The sequence below is a fragment of the Phacochoerus africanus genome, chromosome 4, assembly GCF_016906955.1.
Source record: "Phacochoerus africanus isolate WHEZ1 chromosome 4, ROS_Pafr_v1, whole genome shotgun sequence".
NCBI lineage: Eukaryota > Metazoa > Chordata > Mammalia > Artiodactyla > Suidae > Phacochoerus > Phacochoerus africanus.
In genome coordinates this window covers 141,927,407-141,940,805 of record NC_062547.1, presented here as the reverse complement: position 1 = coordinate 141,940,805, position 13,399 = coordinate 141,927,407, and the positions used below count along the sequence as shown (strand labels likewise).

At 50.7% G+C, this 13,399-nt stretch overlaps 1 protein-coding gene across 4 annotated transcripts in view; it reads right to left on the bottom strand.

Annotated features, from left to right (window-relative positions):
- The window catches only part of CYSTM1 (cysteine rich transmembrane module containing 1), a 64,163-nt gene extending 58,034 nt beyond the window's left edge, over positions 1–6,129 (bottom strand). The window contains exon 1 of one of the 4 annotated variants that reach the window (XM_047778798.1): positions 5,974–6,129. The gene's annotated coding sequence lies outside the window, so the exon portion shown is untranslated. The other 3 variants (XM_047778802.1, XM_047778800.1, XM_047778799.1) reach the window with 3 other exon arrangements.
- Between the last annotated feature and the right edge of the window lie 7,270 nt (positions 6,130–13,399).

The window sequence follows — 13,399 nt, the reverse complement described above, 5'->3', positions numbered from 1 at the left end:
CTGGGTTCTTCCTCTCTCCCCAAGTACCCTTGCAATTCAACTGCTCCCCACCCCCACCTTTCTTTCAACACTGACCACGTGGTCAGAAAGCCTTCAGTCAGCAAAGGGGCGGCCTTGCCTGATCCTTAACCCACAGTTGCCTGATCCTTAACCCACGGAGCGAGGCCAGGGATTGAACCTGCATCCTCATGGATCCTAGTCAGACTAATGATACTTTAGCACAAATCAGAGAACTGATGATAAGCATCTGTGACGAAGACAGTACTGCCCAGAGAGTAAATTCAGGCGGATCAAGCCTTCCTCTCACCATAGTTACCAAGACTCCCTTAAACAGGCATCACCACAATAAACTGAACGTTGTGATAAAGGGAGTCACATGAATTTTTTGGTTTCCAGTGCAGATACAAGTTATGTTTTCACTATGCTCTCGTCTATTAAGTGTGCGATAACATTATGCCTAAAAAAAACAATGAACAAACCTTAATTTAAAAATACTTTAGGAGGAGTTTCTACCGCGGCTCAGGGATAGCAAACCCAATTAGTATCCATGAGGACTTGGGTTCGATCCCTGGCCTTGCTTGGTGGGTTAAGGATCCAGCATTGCCATGAGCTGTGGCACAAGTTACAGATGCAGCTCGGATCCCCACATGGCAGCTATAGCTGGCAGCTACAGCTCCAATTCAACCCCTAGCCTGGGAACTTCCATATGCCATGGGTGAAATGCTTAAAAAAAGCCAAAAATTACTCTGAGCAATTCCCTTGTGGCTCAGCGGGTTAAAGTTCTGGCGTTGTCACTGCTGTGGCTCTGGTTACAGCTGTGACTCAAGTTTGATCCTTGGCCTGGGAAGTTTTGCATGCTGCAGGCACCGCCAAAAAATAAATAAAAATACTTTGGGAGTTCCCTTGTGGACTAATGATTAGGATTCGGCACTTTTACTACTCTGGCCCAGGTTTAATCCCTGACCTGGGAACTAAGAGCCTACATCAAGCTGTTGCATACCATGGCCCATCAATCAATAAAAATTTAAGAATACTTTGTCACTGAAAAATGCTAATCAACATCAGAGCCTTCAGGGAGCGGTAATCTTTTTGCTGGTGGAGTTTTGAAGTATTTCAAGAATTACCAAAATGTGACAGAGACACAAAGTGAACAAATACTGATGGAAAAATGGTGCCAATAAATACAGGGTTGCCACAAACCTTCGATTTGTAAAAATTACAATATTGTGAAGCACAAGAAATCAAAGCACAAGTTCCTGCTGTGGCACAAAGGGGTCAACCATCTTAGGAGTGCTGGGACACAGGTTCGATCCCCAGCTCCACAGTAGGTTATGGATCCATTATTGCCACAGCTGTGGCAGAGGTTGCAGCTGCAGCTTGCATTAAACCACTGACCTGGAACTTCCATGTGCTGTGGGTGTGGCTGAAAAAACCCAAAAAACAAAACCAAACAAAAACCTACAAAAATCATTCTCAGCTCACTTCCTGGAATTCCAGTTGTGGCACAGCAGAAACGCATCCAACTAGTATCCATGAGGATGTGGGTTCGATCCCTGGCCTTGCTCAGTAGGTTAAGGATCCGGCATTGCCAGCAGCTACTGTGTAGGTGGCAGACACAGCTCAGATCTGGCATTGCTGTGGCTTTGGAATAGGCTGGCAGCTGTAGCTCCAATTTGACCCCTAGCCTGGGAACTTCCATATGCCCTGGGTGTGGCCCTATTAAAAAAAAAAAAAAAAAACAAACAGGAACAAAAACAAAAAACACTGCCTTTTTTTTGGCTTTTTAGGGCTGCACCTGCAGCATATGGAGATTCCCAGGCTAGGGGTCAAATTGGAGCTACAGCTGCCAGCCTACACCACAACCATGCCACGCCAGATCCGAGCCACGTCTGCGACCTACACCACAGCTCAGGGCAACACCAGATCCTTAACCTACTGAGCGAGGTCAGGAATCGAACCCACAACCACATAGTTTCTAGTCAAATGCGTTTCCACTTTGCCACGACAGGAATTCCTCACTCACTTCCTTTTGAAGACTCCTTTGTACGTGGTGCCCAAAATGGTGTGAACCTTTTTGGCTGGAGGGTCAAGGCTTGCCCAGTCCCCTTGCTTCTAAACTGCTGGTTTTAATTGCTGACTCTCATTTTACAGCCAAGCCCATTAGTAGCCTTCGTCAAGCATGAGGAGCTTGGAGGCCTGGAGCGCAGCACGCAGCTCAGCCTTGAGGAAAACAGGAAGCCTCTTCTGTCAGAACTTTCCTCCTGCGACAACTACACCTAGGCGACACATGTCACAAGTCCGAGAGATGGACGTTACAGGTCTGCAGCGTCCCAGGGCACATCAGCAAGCACCTGACTCTTCTTGTGCGCCCGAGGACTGGCAGGGTGACGTGGGGAAGTGTTAAAAGGTGACTGTCCCACTCCCCATTCAATGGAGCACGGGGTATCGCCCACTTTAGCTTCCGAAGAACTTAATCATTAACTCCTTTAGGGTTCAAAGGATGTAGCTTGAAAGCCCAAGAGGCTGCCAGGATACACGTGTATTCCAGGCTCTAAAAGAGCCGGATCAGGTGTGAAACCATCTCAGGTTATTGACGCATGAAATACACACCTGACCTTACTTGTGATTATTGGCTTATTGGTAACTACGACCAGGTAACCACACCAGCAAACAAAACCAAAATGCCTCAGGGCGTTAAATAAGGCTTTTTTTTTTTTTTAACAAAAGTTGACAATGTCCACCTCTTTATTTGACTACATCTCAAAAACAAAACAAGGGGAGTTCCCGTCGTGGCGCAGTGGTTCACGAATCCGACTAGGAACCATGAGGTTGCGGGTTCGGTCCCTGCCCTTGCTCAGTGGGTTAACGATCCGGCGTTGCCGTGAGCTGTGGTGTAGGTTGCAGACGCGGCTCGGATCCCGAGTTGCTGTGGCTCTGGTGTAGGCCGGTGGCTACAGCTCCGATTCAACCCCTAGCCTGGGAACCTCCATATGCCGCGGGAGCAGCCCAAGAAATAGCAACAACAACAACAAAAGACAAAAAAAAAAAACCACTCCATTTATCCAACGACTAAAATATTCCCTTTTGAAGGAGCTCGAATGTCATGTAAGCCTCCCACTAACACTCCTGGTACCTCTGTGAAGGGGGCACTGCCCATTACCCTGTTTCAAGGTCAAGGAATGTTTCCAAGAGAATGATGGGGGCCCTGTCCTTGGGTGACAAAGGGCAGGCCTACAACACTCCGTTGTGGGTCTCTGGCTCACACCCCGACCGTCTCTCCCTCTCAGCCCAGTTCCCCTTAAAGGAGGGCATTTCTGTTCTTCAGGAGAAGAACTTCCAGCCCTGGTGTTTACCATAGCTGGTGTTTAAGGAAATGCTGAAAAATTTTTCCCTGACACTGAAGTCTTAAGGTCTCTACCAAGCGGAAAACTTGTGGGGGGCAGCAGAGGTGAAGGAAAGCGGAAAATTTCCCCAAACTCTTGGCTTACTTCACTGCCTGACAGCACAGAGTTGTCGCGCCGGGGGTGGGGGGGACTGTTTCTTTCCCAGGGAAGCATGAGTAGTTCAAATACTTCCGAAGACATTTAGAAAAGGGTTAATATATATACATATATGTTTTGCTTTTTAGGGCCACACCCGCGGCATATGGAAGTTCCCAGGCTAGGGGTCTAATAAGAGCTGTTGCTGCCGGCCTACGCCACAGGCACAGCAATGCCAGATCCGAGCCACAGCTGTGACCTACACTTCAGCTCACAGCAACGCCGGATCCTTAACCCACTGAGTGAGGCCAGGGATCAAACCCGCAACCTCATAGTTCCTAGTTGGATTCATTTCTGCTGCGCCACAATGGGAACTCCGAGAAAAGGGTTAACTTTTTTTTTATGTGGCCTTCAAAATATTGTAAATCAACAATACTTCAATAAAAAAAAGTACTTAAAAAATTTTAAATGTGACCCAGAAATCTAATTTCCAGTGATTCTTCATATTATGGGGCACCTGCAAGGTCCCATTAAAAAAAAAAAAAACCCACTATCGGAACAAGTCCTACAGGGTCCTTGGGGGGGGTGCTGTTCTCTGGCTATGCAGTAGTGTGTGGTAAACACACCTTGCTCAAGTGACCTATCTTAAGACATCTTTTTACACAGCAGGATGTCGCAGATCTGACTGGAAGTTCACTCTCCCCAGTTGCCACCACTCTGGATTTGTCCCCCCCTGGGCGCTGCGCTGGTTTCTCTGTTGAAGCATAAAGCAGCTGCAGCCACTTTGCCTAGTTCTCAGCAATTCCCTCAAGTGCCTTTTCCTGTACAGGATCCCTAGAGGTCCAATTCTGTTTTCTGGAGTCAAACAAATACAAGGCAAATTGGTGAGAAGTTTTAGCTATTATTTTACTTCCTCCCAGAAACCAGAAGTTGCTAAGTTTCAATATAAAATGGACAGCTGTGCCGGACAGGATCAGCACATTTCAGAGTTGGGAAAAAACCGTCAACTGCCAAATCATCCCTCTTCAATAACCAAACTATGTTTTTCCTGTTTCTCAAGAATTTAAGAAAAAAAAAAAATAGCCCATTAACACTTAAGCAGCTTTGCTAGAGAAGCCCACAAATTGAGGGTAGGAGGTAAGAAACGGCAACACTGTTCTCTAATTAACAAAGAGCAAGCGACTCCCTCCAGCTTCCCCCACGCCACCCATTCATGTTTTAGGCAGGGATTTTCCTTCGATAACTTTCTCGCCATTAAATCTACCACTCACCAGAGGTTTGGGTTTCGCCCTGGGGATAAGACGCGTTTGAAAAACACCCTGAAACCTCAAAAAGATGAGAGCTGTGGACCAATCAAGCTCAGGGCGGGTCCGAGGGGGCAAAGCTCTCAGAGCCATTAACTCATCCGGAAAACGAGCTGCACTTGGGCGCTTCCTTCCCCCTTCACAGCAAGGAATTTTTAACAATCTGCTCGCAAAGGGCTGGGGTCATTGGCATCTGGCTGCCTGCGCCCCCATCCCTGTCTGCTACAAACATTTCAGAAGCAGGGTTCACAGAATTCCCAACAGACCCGAGTTCTAGGCGTTGTCACCTCTTTTCGGGGCTGTCACAACAGCCTCCTCCATGTCTCCCCAACCCCAATCCAGCCGACGCTTCAATGGCTCTCCACGATACTCAACCCCCCCCCACCCCGAGCCGAGCACCCCGAGTTTTTCCTAAACGGCCCTAACCTAATTCTCCAAAGTCCCCCCCGCCACCCAATCGCCCCGCCAAGTCACCGAATCGTCATTCCAGCGCCAGACTCAAGGTCTCCTTCCCCGAGGTCCCCTTTTCCACCCTCTACTCTTCCAGCCCCCACCGCTGCCGGGAGATTAGTCCCCACCCCTCAGGGCTCAGCTCAGATTTCACTTCCCCCAACAGGTCTCCTCAGATCCCAATCCCCTGCTCTCAAGTCAGGATTCCTCGCCCCTCGCCCCTCCTTTTCTCAACACCCCGGTCCCTTGATCCCACCCGCGGGGCTCCCGAGCGGCCTCCCGTCCCAGCAGGCCCGACTCAGAGCACGGACTGAATTCCCCGGCAGCGCCCTAGAAACCGCAGCCCAAGGCGAAGAGATGCAGAAGCCTCCCACAGATGTCCCCCGAGACCGGGTGTGGCGAGCCTCGCACTCAGTCGGCCAACTCCTCGCAACGCCGAGCCCCTGGGTCCACCGCCCAGAGGCCCGGCCGGCGGCGCGGGAGCTCCCCAGCCTCCGCCAGCGGCCGCGATACGCCGGAGTGGGCACCGGGCCGACTGCAACCGCTTCCCCGGTTCCTGACCTCTACCCCAGGGCTGCGCGCTTCCCGGCCTGAGCCGGCCCTTCCCCGCCCGAGGCCCCGTAACTCTCCACGCACCCTCTGGGGAGCTCAGGAGTGAGCAACACCCCGGTAGGGCCCTGCCCGAGCCTCACTCCCTCCCGGGTCTCAGCTGGGCCGGCCTGGGCTCCGCTGCGCCTCACCTTTCCTCTCTACGAACCCGCCGGGCACTGGTTCGGCTGGGACCGAAGGGCTCGGACGAGACCGCACAAGTTGTGCCGCACCTGCCAAAGAACAAGTGAGGAGCCTGGGCGCGCCTGACGTCACGACCGCCGCGAGCGAGGCGAGCTCCGAGTCACCTGATCACCCTGGCAACGCGCGCGGGGCGGGGCGAAGCGGGGGGCGGGGTCACAGCGCGAGCCCCGCCCCCAGCGACCGGGCCTCCGGGCGCGCTCCCGTGCGGTTGCCGGCGCGGGAACCCGAGTTCCGGCCCTGGCGTCCCTGCTCGATCTTTGAGTTGGGATGGATCCCTGAGACTCCAACAGGCACGCCCCTCAGGTTGGATCAGTGCTGGGAGACACCAAAAATTACCCCCTTACCGCCACTGCAAGTGCCCGAAAGGCGGGGTCTGTGTCCCCGAGGCACCCAGTTCAGTGCATGGCACTCAGGATTCCCTGTGGGCTGCGCTTCCTGGTATCTCCTCTGGTCTAGAGCCAGCTAGGTTCAGGGGATTACTCCGCGAACTGTACTTGGGAGGGATGCGGCCGAGACTGATAACTGGTTTGCTTTCTAGCAACTTTCTCCATAAACCCCCAGTCTTTGCTAGATAATGTAATAAGACTGCTTTCGTTCAGGAGAGGGGAAGAGACGGGCTGTCGCCCAGGCCCAGATTTTCTGTCCTGCAAGCCTCCTTCTATTCCAACAGAATGAGAAATCACTGCAACACTCTCAGAGCAAAGCCTAGGACAAGCCCGAAAGTCCTACTTGGAAAGATTTTTTATTTTTCAGTTTAGAAATTGATTTTCTCGTAGTTCCCGACATGGCTCAGCAGAAACGAATCTGACTACCATTCATGAGGACGCAGGTTCCATCCCTGGCCTAGCTCAGTGGGTTTAGGATCTGGTGTTGCTGTGGCCTATAGTGTGGGTTGCAGACACGCTGGGAACCTGTGTTGCTGTGGCTGTGGTGTAGGCCGGCGGCTACAGCTCTGATTGGACCCCGAGCCTGGGAACCTCCATATGCTGTGGGTGCAGCCCTAAAAAGCAAAAAAAAAAAAAAAAAAATGATCTTCTCTTCAGTGTTCTCCCCTTGCTCACTATAATCCTGTCTGCACCTCAGTGACCTTCCAGTCGCTGGCCATAGACAAGCAGCTTCAAAATGAAAATTCAACACCTCATGGAGGTCCTGGCCGGAGAGCGTCTGTTTATTTTAGTCCTTGACTTCTTTTTGCTTGAGCTCCAGTTAAAGTTACTCTCCTCTTCCCTGCACCGCTATGGAGGTTTCATGCATGTCATCCCTCCCTCTCAGACTATGGGATTTTAAACCCAAGAATTACTCTATAAACAGCTTCTAGTGAGCACGTCTTGAGGCCTGGCAATAGGCAATGCCAGGCTGCTTGAGGCACAATCCTTGAAGACCAGGAGTTTATGGATGTTGTTTACCTGATAGTTGTAAGTGACACTTTTTTGCTTTTTATACATTTATTTTAAAAAACAAAATTAGCATATACATGGGAAAAAAAAGACAATGGCGAAAGCTAGAGAAGAATCGTGGCTCCAGACACAGTTGCATTGATAAGAGAGAAGAGGTCTGAAACATGAGCCGAGGTCCCAAAGGGCAGAGACTGGGAGGCGGGAAGATGCTGGGAGCAGGGCAGGGGCTCAGATCTGGGCGGCAGATCTGAGCTGGGGGTGGGGAGGGCGCCTCAGATTGCCGTTAAGAAGGGGTGAGGGAAGAGCTGGGCTAGAATGAGGTTTAAGAGAAGTGCTGGGAGCAAAGAGAATGGAGAAGCAACCTAGAGAAAGGAGAAACAGCAGTGGTTTGGGGGGGTGGGGGGTTGCTGAAAGGGAGGATGTGTTGGTAGCAGTAAGGGAAAGGGGCCTGAGGAGTTACAACAGTGAGGACTTTTGTAAGGTGGGTGGGGTGGGGCGGGGGAGGAGGGAGAGGAGCAGGTGAGAAGAAAGGTTCTCAGCCCCAGGGGATAAGCCTCTGAGGCTCTCCTCTGGGCGGGGCAGGGGAAGGAGGAGCCTGGAAGTCAAGGCTAACTCCCCTGGAAACTTCTCGAGGCACCTGACGATGGCCACCGGGACATCTGGGGGCCCTCGCTGGGGGAGAAGAGGTGATAGCACTGTGTTTTCAGTAAGGTCCTTGGCCGCTCCCCTTTTACTGAGCTGTTGGGGCCTGAAAGGGCATAACCATCAAAGGAAAACTAGACAGGTCCCCATCCCCGTCCCCACCACCCCCTCAAGGAAGGAGTGCTGTCACGTGAGTCCAAACTCAAGGAATGTTACTTGGCAGCATCTGAGAACCAGAGACTGGCCAGGAAGCATGTCCCGTGTGGCTCTTTTCTAGGATTTGATCTCAAGTCCCAGGAGTAAGTTGGGGGGGCGGGGGGGGGGCCCTGTGCAGAAGTTGCCAGAGTTTCCGTCAAGTTTCTTCACAACTGCAGTGAGTTTCCTTTCCTGGAAATAAAGAAAAACGTCTGTGTGGAAACTCCTGACAAAGCATATGTGTGTGTGTGTGTGTGTGTGTGTGTCCATTATCCACAGGAATGGCAAAGGATTTTAAACACTTATGAATTCAGGGGAACGAACCATCCAAGGACTGTGGAGGTGGCATGATGCAGGGGTTGGGAACCTGTGCTCTGAGATGTATCCCTTTGGTGAACTCAGGCAAGTTACCCGGAGCCTCAGTCTTATCTGTAAAATGGGTACAATCATACCTACCTCCCAAGTGTGTTGGCTCAACAACTGGATGAAAGAATGTTTCTTGGGTGCCTAGTGGGTGCTCCACCCTGGGATGGATCCTAGGGGAGCGAGTTCTCTGACCCCTGATGGGAAAGTGAGACAGCACGAGACCTCACAAAGCCCCTGTGACCCTGGATGCTGAACTGCGTCATGTCCTTCCGGGCCCTCAGTCTTCACAGCGTCCCCACCACGGCAGCTGCCCTGGCTGAGGCAGGATGCATGGAAGCCAGGGTCTGGAGCAGAGCATGAGAAGCAGGACTGGGAGAAGAGGGCACTCTTGGTTGTGGCATCCAAACGATATGAACACCTGGGGCAGGGGCTCCGTAAATATTTGCTGAACAAATGAACAAATCAGCAAGGACGATCAAGTTCGGGAAGAGTGGGCAGAGCCATGAGGCAAACCGAAGTGGACCGTGGAAATTTGAGCATTGTAAGAAATAAGGTAGAGGAGTTCCCATCGTGACTCAGTGGTTCACGAATCCGACTAGGAACCATGAGGTTGCGGGTTCGATCCCTGGCCTTGCTCAGTGGGTTGAAGATCCAGCGTGGCCGTGAGCTGTGGTGTAGGTTGCAGACACGGCTCAGATCTGGCATTGCTGTGGCTCTGGTGTAGACCGGCGGCTACAGCTCCGATTAGACCCCCAGTCTGGGAACTCCATATGCCGCGGGAGTGGCCCAAGAAAATGGCAAAAAGACAAAAAAAAAAAAAAAGAAAGAAAGAAAGAAAGAAGGTAGAGACAGAGCCAACTGTGGAGGAGCTTTGGAGATGGCAGAATCTTCCGGTAGGAATACAGTGTCTGGAGCCAGAGAGACAGAGTCACATTCGGGCTCCATCACTTACTGGCCACAGGACCTTAAGCGGGTTATTTAACCTGTCTGCATTAGTCTCCATCTGGAAAAAAACAGGGATAACACGGACAGCTACTTTTTGGTGTTATTTTCCCAGCCCCCATGCGTCTAGTGTGTGATTTTGAAGCCTACCTGAGATAAAGCACGTGAAACCTAAACACGGTGCTTGGCACACAGCAAGTGCTCCAAAGCGTTAGCTTTCCTTTATTATTAGTCTTAGTTTTATTAAGGCCTGAGAGGAAGAGCATAGATTAAATGCAAAAACCCTATGAAACCGTTGAAGCGCCTCAGAACAAGGAATGGGAATGGCACGAAGTGTCAAGACTCCTTTGGCAGGAGTTCCCATCGTGGCTCAGCGGTTAGTGAACCTGACTAGCATCCATGAGGACGCCGGTTCGATTCCTGCCCTTGCTCAGTGGGTTAAGGATCCGGCGTTGCCGTGAGCTGTGGGGCAGGTTGCAGACACGGCTTGGATCCAGCGTTGCTGTGGCTGTGGTGTAGGCCAGCAGCTACAGCTCCTATTGGACCCTTAGCCTGGGAACCTCCATATGCAGCCCTAAAAAGACAAAAATTAAAATTAAAAAAAAAAAGCCTCAACTTAAAAAAAAAAAAAAAAGAGTTCTTTGGCAGCAGAGTTTTAGGAAGAATGGGGCCAATGCAAAGGGGGACCCCACAAGGTAAGGAAGGGCTGACCAAGGACTAGAAACCTCCCCATTCCCCCCAGAAAAGAGAAAACCAGTGTCCCTTTGCTCACAGATGTGGGGCAGTTGGCACCTGGCAGGCGTGCAGTAACCCTATTAAGTGAACATCTCTACACGTTGCACAAGTCCAACGTTTTGGAGCTCACGGGCTCAACAGCAGACGTTATGGAATCCCCCTAAGAACAGAGAGTTTTGGAGTTCTCACTGTGGTGCAATGGATTAATGATGCAGCTTGTCTCTGTGAAGGCGCCAGTTCGGCCCTAGCCTAGCAGAGTGGGTTAAGGATCTGTCACTGCTGCAGCTGTGGTTAGGTTGTAGCTCCAGCAGCTCTGGGGCAAATTCAATCCCTGGCCCAGGAATTTCCATATGCTGCAGGGGTGGGCGGCTGAAAAAGGGGGAAAAAAAAAATCCATTAAGGCCTGGCCTCTGGCTTATTTCAATGTCTTCCCCCTGTGGAAGCAGACAAATGAACACATGCGAAAGGAAAACCAGTGAATGTGGCCAGCACATGCACAAAAGCCAGAAAAAAATAACCAGATTCCTTTTTTCATGTCAGAGAATTAAAGAAAGGAGAGAGGGGGAAAAAATGCACTGCTACTGTTTCCTAGCTCACGGTTCTGCCCAATTCTAATGGAAGATGAGGTTTATATGAAGAAGAAAGAGGCAAAGTCACCAGTACAGGGAGAGAGAACTCAAAGGCATTTGAAACCAAAAGTCCAGAGGCAAATGTAAGCTTCAGGCACAGGTGGATCCAGGCACTCAAACACTGTTACCAGGAGTCTCCTCTCTTGCTCTTATTTCTCAGCTCTCTTTTCTCTGCATTTTCAGGCATCCCCCTGAAAGCATCAGAATTACATTCTCACAGCAAAAATTCCAGCAGACAAAAGCCTCTTTCCCAACAGTACTAAGGAGAGCTCCAGATTGGAGTCTTACTGCTTGCATTGGCTTTGGGTAACTTGCTTTTCTCTGAATGTGTGGTTGTGCTCAGGGGCTGTGACCCCTTAGCTAGTTCCAGGCTCTCCTCTGGAGCAGGGGGTGGGGTGGGGGTGGGGGTAAGGTTAGCCTCCTCCACATCCCACAGTTGAAGATGTAGAAGGAACAGCTTCCCCAGAAAAACGGAAGTTTGGTTCCCAGAACTAGGAAGAACGGATGCCCAGCAAGGAAAAAACACAGCTGACCACAAGGTTGTTGAAGGCTCCTGTAGGCACGTGGAATATGATAGCCCAATATTACTCCAATACGCTAGCTCTGAATGCCCTTGGGAATCACCTCGCCTTCTCCCGTATTTCCCGGAAAGGTGCATCCAGTGCGGAGCAAACGCTGCCACTCAGATGTTACGCCTTGTTGAGATCCCGACATGGAACCTGCCATTGCTTTTCCATAAGTGCACTCTCCTTTCTGGAAGGATTACTTCTGAGGAAAGTGCTTCAGGGAGCCCTTCCTGCTCTCAGTGTGTTTGCAGGGCACCCTGAGTCCTCAAGGGGCATCACAGAAAGGCGTGTGGTTTTCATTGTGACTTCGCGAAGCCCTGATTGCTGAAGGGGACTGGCATTCGGATAAACCCAGTGCTGGAGGGAAACACGTTTTTCCTCTAGCTTGTGACTCAGCTGAGTAGGACAAGGAGGTTCCCGTCAACTCTGAACAATCTCTGCTTTTTGATATTTTCCAAGTGAGAAGAAAAAAAATCGGCGCACATAAATTAGAAAGAGCCTAGGAGTCCTCGTTGTGGCTCTGTGGTAACGAACCTGACTAGGATCCATGAGGACGCGGGTTCAATCCCTGGCCTCACTCAGTGGGTTAAGGATCTGGCGCTGCCACCAGCTGCGGTGGAGGTCACAGACATGGCCTGGATCTGGCATTGCTGTGGCTCTGGCTTAGGCAGGCAGCTGCAGCTCCGATTTGACCCCTAGCCTGGGAACCTCTATATGCCACGGGTGGGGCCTTAAAACAAAACAAAAAGAGAAATACTCAGCCTATATGTCCATGTGCATTTAAATTTATACAGTGGACTAATAATAATTGAGCACATGACATACGAAGAATAAGGACGCAAAGAAACATTAAATCCACACATTCATTCAACACACTTATGAAGTGCCCGCCATGTGCCAGGGACTGTGCTAAGCTCTGGAGAGGTAGGAATAAGCAAAACAGATTTTTTTTAAATGCTTGCTTATATGAAGCTTACATGTCAGTAGGTGTGCCCATTTGCATAGTTTTGGCTCCCTTCCGAGTCACTGAACAGGAATTAGTTATAATCACCAATAAACACGCGGGGGGAGATTCTCCATTGAGCAGTTAGTTCCTCTAGGCGAGGCTTTTGGCCAGTGCTCCACATACATTATCTCATTATTCTCTTCCTCCTGGGCATTAAAAACACGCCTGTTCCAGGGGCCCTAGGAAGTAAGGGGTGGGGTCAAGATTGAAACTCATTCCTCCATTTCTGCTTTTTGGACTCATACCCTCTCTTAGGGTGTAGGAGAGGAACAACCGGGAGTGGTGGGGATTATGGCAAACTGGAGAACAAACTCTGTAAAAGGAGCCACTATCTATGGCCACTCGTCACAGGGCAATGTGGCCCAGGGTGGCCAAGTTTTCTGATTTTCAAGAGAAGCCGGCAAACAGGATTTTGATGTGAAAATCAATTTTTTTTTTTGTCTTTTTTGCTATTTCTTGGGCCGCTCCCGTGGCATATGGAGGTTCCCAGGCTAGGGGTCGAATCGGAGCTGTAGCCACTGGCCTACGCCAGAGCCACAGCAACGCAGGATCCGAGCCATGTCTGCAACCTACACCACAGCTCACGGCAACGCCGGATCGTTAACCCACTGAGCGAGGCCAGGGACTGAACCCGCAACCTCATGGTTCCTAGTCGGATTCGTTAACCACTGCGCCATGACGGGAACTCCCAATTTTTATTTTATTTATTTTTTTACTTTTTGCTTTTTAAGGCCTCATCCACAGCATATGGAGTTTCCCAGGCTAGGGGTCAAATCAGAGCTACAGCTGCCAGCCTACACCACAGCTACAGCAACACCAGATCCGAGCCGCGTCTGCGACTGACACCACAGCTCACGGCAACCCCGGATCCTTACTTAACCCGCTGAGCGAGGGAT